This window comes from Malus domestica, chromosome 13 (assembly GCF_042453785.1).
Source record: "Malus domestica chromosome 13, GDT2T_hap1".
Classification (NCBI taxonomy): domain Eukaryota; kingdom Viridiplantae; phylum Streptophyta; class Magnoliopsida; order Rosales; family Rosaceae; genus Malus; species Malus domestica.
In genome coordinates this window covers 18,024,380-18,031,408 of record NC_091673.1, presented here as the reverse complement: position 1 = coordinate 18,031,408, position 7,029 = coordinate 18,024,380, and the positions used below count along the sequence as shown (strand labels likewise).

Genomic DNA, 7,029 nt, shown 5'->3' with positions numbered 1-7,029 from the left:
TTGCAAAAGAACGGAGAATTTGATGGAGATCTCAACCATAGAATACAAGCTGGATGGATGAAGTAGAAGAGTGCATCCGGCGTGTTGTGTGACCGTCGTAGGCCACTGAAGCTCAAGGGAAAATTTTATAGGATGGCAATAAGGCCGGCGATGCTGTATGGCACAGAATGTTGGGCGGTGAAGAATCAACACGTAGTTGTAGCGGAGATAAGGATGCTTCGTTGGACGTGTGGGCACACGAGAAAGGATAAGATTAGGAATGAGGATATCCGAGGTAAAGTAGGAGTAGCCGAAATTGAAGGAAAGATGAGAGAAAATCAGTTACGGTGGTTTGGACATGTGCAAAGAAGGCCTACTGACGCTCCGGTTCGAAGATTTGACTACGGGACAGAGGTTCAGGGCCGAAGGGGTAGAGGAAGACCTAGGAGAACTTTGGAAGAGACCCTAAGAAAAGACTTAGAGTACTTGGATCTAACGGAGGACATGACACAAAACCGAGCGCAATGGCGTTCTAGGATTCATATAGCCGACCCCACTTAGTGGGAAAAGGCTTTGTTGTTGTTGTTGTTTGAATTTTATTGAATGAAAAAAAAATTACATGCAGTCATAAAAGACATAAATCTTACCCCTTCTAATATGAAGAAGATGAAAACCTAATTTTGTGTAAACTTTATTTTTCTCAATTTTTATTGCTGGAAAAGATAATTCTGCATGGTCATCCTCTAAGTCCCTCTGTCTTCATTTCTTTTTCTTTTTTTTTCTTCCCTATAACTTTATTTTTCTCAATATTTATTGCTGGAAAAGATTGTTCTGCATGGTCATCCTCTTAGTCCCTATGTCTTCATTTTTTTTTTCTTCCCTATAGTTTCATTGTATTCAATATGTAGTTTGTTTAGAGAAATAAATTTTCTTTTTCTTGACCAGGCAAAGCTTGCTGTATAACTCCAAATTCCAAAACTGGAACCCGACTGACCAAGTGAGGTGCAATTTAATCTTGATGTGATTATTATTGTTTGACTGAAAATTGCAGATAAGATGTCACATCCCGGCTCGGGCCCCCACCACATCCCGGGCTCGACTCCGCCATAGCACGATATTATCCATTTTGGGCCCCAACCACGCCCTCACAGTTTTGTTTATGGGAACTCACAAGATAACTTCCTAGTGGGTCACCCATCATGGGATTGATCTCGCGCGAACTCGCTTAACTGCTGAGTTCCAATGGAACCCGAACCAAGTGAGCTCTCAAAAGGCCTCATGCTAAATGGAGGTGGGAATGTGCATATAAGGCTTAGAGGATCCACTCCTCTGGGCGATGTGGGATGTTACAATCCATTCCCCTTAAGGGCTCGACGTCCTCGTCAGCATACTCCAAGCCATGGATTAGCTCTGATATCAAATTGTCACATCCCGGCCCGGGTCCCCACCACATCCCGGGCTCAACTTCGTCGTAGCACGATATTATCCGCTTTGAGCCGCAACCACACCCTCACGGTTTTGTTGATGGGAACTCACATGAAAACTTCCTAGTGGGTCACCCATCCTGAGATTGCTCTCGCGCGAACTCGCTTAACTTCGGAGTTCCTACGGAATCCGAAGCCAATGAGCTCCCAAAAGGTCTCGTGCTAAATGAAGGTGGGAATGTACATATAAGGCTTAAAGGATCCACTCCCTTGGGCGATGTGGGATGTTACACAAGTCCTAATTTTTTTAATACATATTTTATACATATAAAAATATAATAGTCACAAACAAGTTTAACTCACATAACCAAGTTTAATCAAGCAATCAAATTAATCATTTTCAAACATCTACTTAAGTGCCTATTTATATGAGAGTTTTGGATAATATTTGCGTGGGATAGGTAGTCTTAAAAAAAAAAAAGAGAAATAAGGAAAAGAATATAACGAAATTTTAAAAAAAAAAGAATAATATAACATTAAGAAATTAATAATCCAAATAAAAAAATGTTTTCTTTACTACAGCCAATCATGACAATATTCAGGAAAATAATAAAAACAAAAACAAAACAATGCTTATCTAATATATATCTAGTATATGAGAAAATAAATATTAGAAATAAAAAATGAAGAGAAAAAAGAGAGTGCAGTAATAAATGTCTTTAAAGTGGGATTAGTTTAAAAAATGAAGATAATGGGCGTAATAAATGTGGTAAAGTGGGGTCAATTTAAGCATTAAAAAATAATAAAAACACCAACTCAACCCAAAAAACCTGGCCGTCTTCTTCATCTTCTTCATCTCCTTCGCTGGTGTTCGTGGTGTGCAACTCAAAACAGCTCCGCAACTCTCAAAAATTTCCAGATTTTTCAAACTTAAAAAAGAAAAGGGGATGCCCAATTGATGCCTCAAGCACATCTCAAGCACGCCCCAAGAAGCCTAGGCATGTATTTTGCCGACTCCCTTAAAACAGAGGTGAAAATGGTGCAGCCCCGCCCCCTCTAAGGCCACCTAAGCGAGCCCTGAGGCGAGTCTTTTAAAACACTGATAATTAGTAAGAAAAAGATGACCCTTCATTGATAAGCATTTGAAATCGAATACAAGATGGACTTTTTCATAATCTGAATTTAAATCTAAATAAAATTAAAAATAATATAAATATAAGAGAATTATGGAGTTAGGATAATTTTAACACAAGTATTATCGTTCTGAATTATTGACATGTTGAATGCGGCAATAGGTATTAGCAAAGCAAGGTTTCTATTTAATTATTATTTACTTTATATTTTGGGGGGGATCAAAAGTAAAGGTTGATCAATTAAGTAATGAATTTTTGAAGGGCATGTCCTTAAAAGGTGAGTCCCACGCTTTCAATCAATATGGAGTCTGGACCATCATCTTGCTCACAGTATTAAGCTTGTTCAATGTATATCGCAACCTACTCGTTAAAATGCATTTTGGTCCATCCTTTCCCTGCCGCACTCGTGCACATTAAAACGATGATCAATTATTGTCAAGAACACACTCAAATATCAATTTCTCATGTTCTTATCCACATTAGCAAATTAATCTCAAAACAACTACTTACTAGCCAAATTACTTGATCGATTTCCAAGCAGTAAATTCGTTTGGCAACGTTTTTAATTTTTAATGCTAGCATTAGCATTTAGGATATAGGCTTGGAAATTAGCAAACCTTTTGATGCTTTTAGGGTAATTTTTTTTTCATTTCGATGCTTTTGGGATCATGAGGTAATTAATTTAGAGTTGCAATGTCCTTATATATATTGACCAGATAGAAGCATTTGTGTTTCCTATCCGCGGCAGCTTTGATAGTTTTCATCTTTCACATGACTTTGGTGCGTCGGATGTCTTGGTTTCTGTGGATCCTCCGTCTCTTACAACACTATATTGCAACATCTGTAAATTTTATTTTGTATTTTGATACCCTTGTTTGCAAGTACCGGCTCAGAATATAATAAACTTTTTCTTGAAATATATCATTTTCTTCACACATACACAGAAATCCTTTTTTGTTGCTCTAGAAAAGCGTTTTTCTTTGATATTCGTTTTATTCCCTTAGTACTGTCGAAGTTAAAAATAAGTAAATAAATAAAAAACTCGAAAGGGGGTTAATCAAGAACATCAACAATATAACTTTCTCCAGTCATAACAAAATGGCAAAACAGATATGCTTCAAAACCTCCCCAAACGCAACTTAAATTAGAATTCTTGCAAATTTACCACCAGACTTCACTTTTAAGGTGGACGTACCACCTCTCTATTAAGGCTTGTTAAAAGTTTCACCAGACCACGTTTGTGCACGGAAAAACTTCCATGCCTATGTTCACCACTCTAAATCCTTATACACGACTTGCGGCAAGAATTTCGTTGATTACATCTTGTCTTCAAGTAAGAAGAAAATATGTCCCACGAGCTTTAGAATGGGTCTCTAAGTGGAAAAACTATTCTTAAAAATTAGTTCACATGCATTACAAATTATACGTTTTGACTAAATTTGTAAATAAAACTAACGAGATGATACGTTATCACTAAAATATGAGTTTTGATGGTAAATTGACTAAATTTTGGTTTGGGGCATTTGTGTACACCCCGAATATGTTTTCTACTGCCATAAGTATCTATTATCACATAATAAATAAGCAAAGGAATATCAAAACTTAATAAACAATGTTGAATATATATATATTTTGGTGTAAAATTATTATTTTAGATTCCAGTGTTTTCCTTTTTTTTGTTACTTTGAAGCATTGCTGTCAAGTAAAAGGACGATTATAGGACGAACGTTAAGCTATTTCACCTTTCTGGCATTGTCGGGAATTTTGTCATTATTACTTCTTAACCTTCACGAAGGAATTGAAGAATTGAAGAAAACAGAGAAGTTTAGAGGAGAAGAAAGATGCATTTCTGATATCTCAAAACAGTTACTACAACCCAATTTTATCTAGGGGTGGTTCGGTATGGGATCCCATACCGAAACTCTTGTTCCGATTCCCAAACCAAAATATTCAGGAATCCCAATTTCAATACCAATCTCAAACTAAATTTTCGGGAATTCCAATTTTTGGGAATCCCGAAATAGTTTTGGGATTTCGGGACAAATCAGGAATCCCGAAATGGTTTTGGGCTTTTGGGTTTTTGGACTACAATTTGACATATTATGCTTTTGGGTCCAATCTGCCAATTTGTTTCTACTAATCTGCCAATCAAATGGCAAGGCTTGTTTCTACTAATATGTGCACAAATTTGACATAGTTTCATAGTATATAACCAATCTGCCCACTACCCATCTGTGCACAATAACATCTGCCTATTCAATTTCTACTACACATGCATGCAATAAAAATGAATTAAGTACCAAATCCAAAAGCAAAAATAATAGTTACAAGCCAAGGTTTTAAAATAAATAAAGTAACAAACCCAAAATAAAAAGAAAAATTAGTTACGAGCCAAAGTTTCAATAATTAAGTTACAAACCAAAAATAAAAAAGCAAAGCTTAAAGTTTATAAAGATTGTTGGCCTCTTCGGCCCCTTGATTTTGTTGATGTTTGTGGTTGCTCCCTTGATGTTGGTACTTTTACTCTTCCCCAAATATTTATCAGAAGCAAGATGTTACAATACTAATTGATTGCAATAAAGATGGCATTGACCTAATAAATAAAGTAACTTTATTATGAAAAAAGCTGTCTATAAAATGAATACAAGAACTATAACTCATAAATGCTTATTGATTCCATTGACATATGAATTTTCATAGCAACCACACGTTTTAACTTAACCATTATACATCACAGAAACAAAATTTGGTTTTAAAAGTGCTGCATTGCAAGTTGATGTCCATCAGAAACATAATAGGCATTCGAAACTTTACTCAATACCACTACAGCTACATTATTAGCATCCACGCCTGACAACAACATTAATTTCCAAACGCTACAACATCATTGATCTTCATCCAGCCAAAATCCCGATTACCCACGAGTTCAAAGTTCAACCAAACAGTCTTAAATCCCAAACATTAATTCAAACAGAATGACATATACATCCAAACAGTCTTAAATTTACGAGTAAGAAACACGAAAGTTACGAACTTTTTTACCTGAGGTGGAGGAAGAAGAAGAAGGAGAAGAAGGAAGAGGATGCCTAAGGTGGACCGTGGGTTGTGGAAGGAAAGGCCGAGGAAGAAGTGAAGTAGTGAACTCTGCAAACAAAATTAATTCCAAACCCTAAATTAAATTTCAAAAGAAAGACAGAAATTAGATTTCAAAACACTAAATTAAATTAATTACCTAATTTGGGGTGATAGAGACTCGAACTCGGTGCTGGATCGAGAGTTATGTCTGTGAGAGAAAATCGCCCCAAAGAGAGAGATTGTGAGAGAGAGAGAGAGAGAGAGAGAGAGAGAGAGAGAGAGAGAGAGAGAGAGAGAGAGAGAGATATAAGAGATGAGATTGAAGCAACAATGGAATGAAAGTGAACCGTGAAATGGGATTCTGACCTAAAAACATATGAACGGCATAGATTAAATCCAAAACAATGAATGGTTGAAATAATTCTCTTATAATTAAAAAATATATATATAATATTTATTTTCGGTTCAGTATGGGAATACCAAAAAAATTGAAATGTAAAACCGAATCCCGTACCGAAAATGTCAGTTTGGTTCCGGATTACATACCGCAAATTTCGGGAATTTTGGTTTGGGATCGGGATTTTTTCGGTTTGGTTTGGGATTTTTGGGATTTTTTTTCCAACCCTAATCTTATCTAGTACAAGGAAATAATACTCTATATAGTCGGTTCAACATACAATGGCTTATATCCTAAGCTACTGCTGATGTGGCAGTTTTAATGACCTAGCATATATTCAATACACCTGGCATATATAACCAATACTCCCCCTCAATCTTAGCTGGGATAGGCCAGCTTAAGATTGAAACAATGGTGAAGAAAATCAGGATCATGAAGACCTCTTGTGAGAACATCAACAACCTGGTCTTTTGTTGAAACATAGTGAATCACTAAGTCTCCCTTTTGTACCCTCTCTCGAACAAAATGGAAGTCAGTTTCCAAATGTTTGATCTAGCAATGCTGAACTGGATTCAAGCTAAGTGCTATTACAGATTGATTATCACAATGAATTAAGGGAGGTGAAGACATGAAATGATGGACATTGCGAAAAATCAACCCGATCCATGCTATATCAGCAGTTGTATGTGCAAAAGCCCTATACTCTGCCTTGGTAGAACTCCTTGAAATAGAAGCTTGCTTCTTTGATTACCAAGAATAGGATTGTCCCCCAAATAAACAACATATCCTATGATAGACCGTTTAGTGTTGAGATTGGCAGCCCAGTCCGAGTCAATGAATGCAGACAATGCCATGGAAGTTCCTAATGTATATGTAAGACCATAAAATTAGAGTCCCTTGCAGAAATCGTAATATACGTTTAACCTTGATGAAGGAATTTCAGAAATGAAGAGCACAGAGAAGTTTAGAGGAGAAGAAAGATGTATTTCTGACATCTCAAAACAGTTATTACAACCCAATC

General features: G+C 36.4%; 1 long non-coding RNA gene across 1 annotated transcript; it reads right to left on the bottom strand.

Moving 5' to 3' along the window:
• Positions 1-4,815: 4,815 nt before the first annotated feature.
• Positions 4,816-5,859, bottom strand: LOC139190300 (uncharacterized). The gene is made up of 3 exons (XR_011574417.1): positions 5,769-5,859; positions 5,579-5,680; positions 4,816-5,129 (listed from the first exon to the last, which is right to left on the bottom strand). It is a non-coding gene; the product is annotated as an uncharacterized lncRNA (long non-coding RNA).
• Between the last annotated feature and the right edge of the window lie 1,170 nt (positions 5,860-7,029).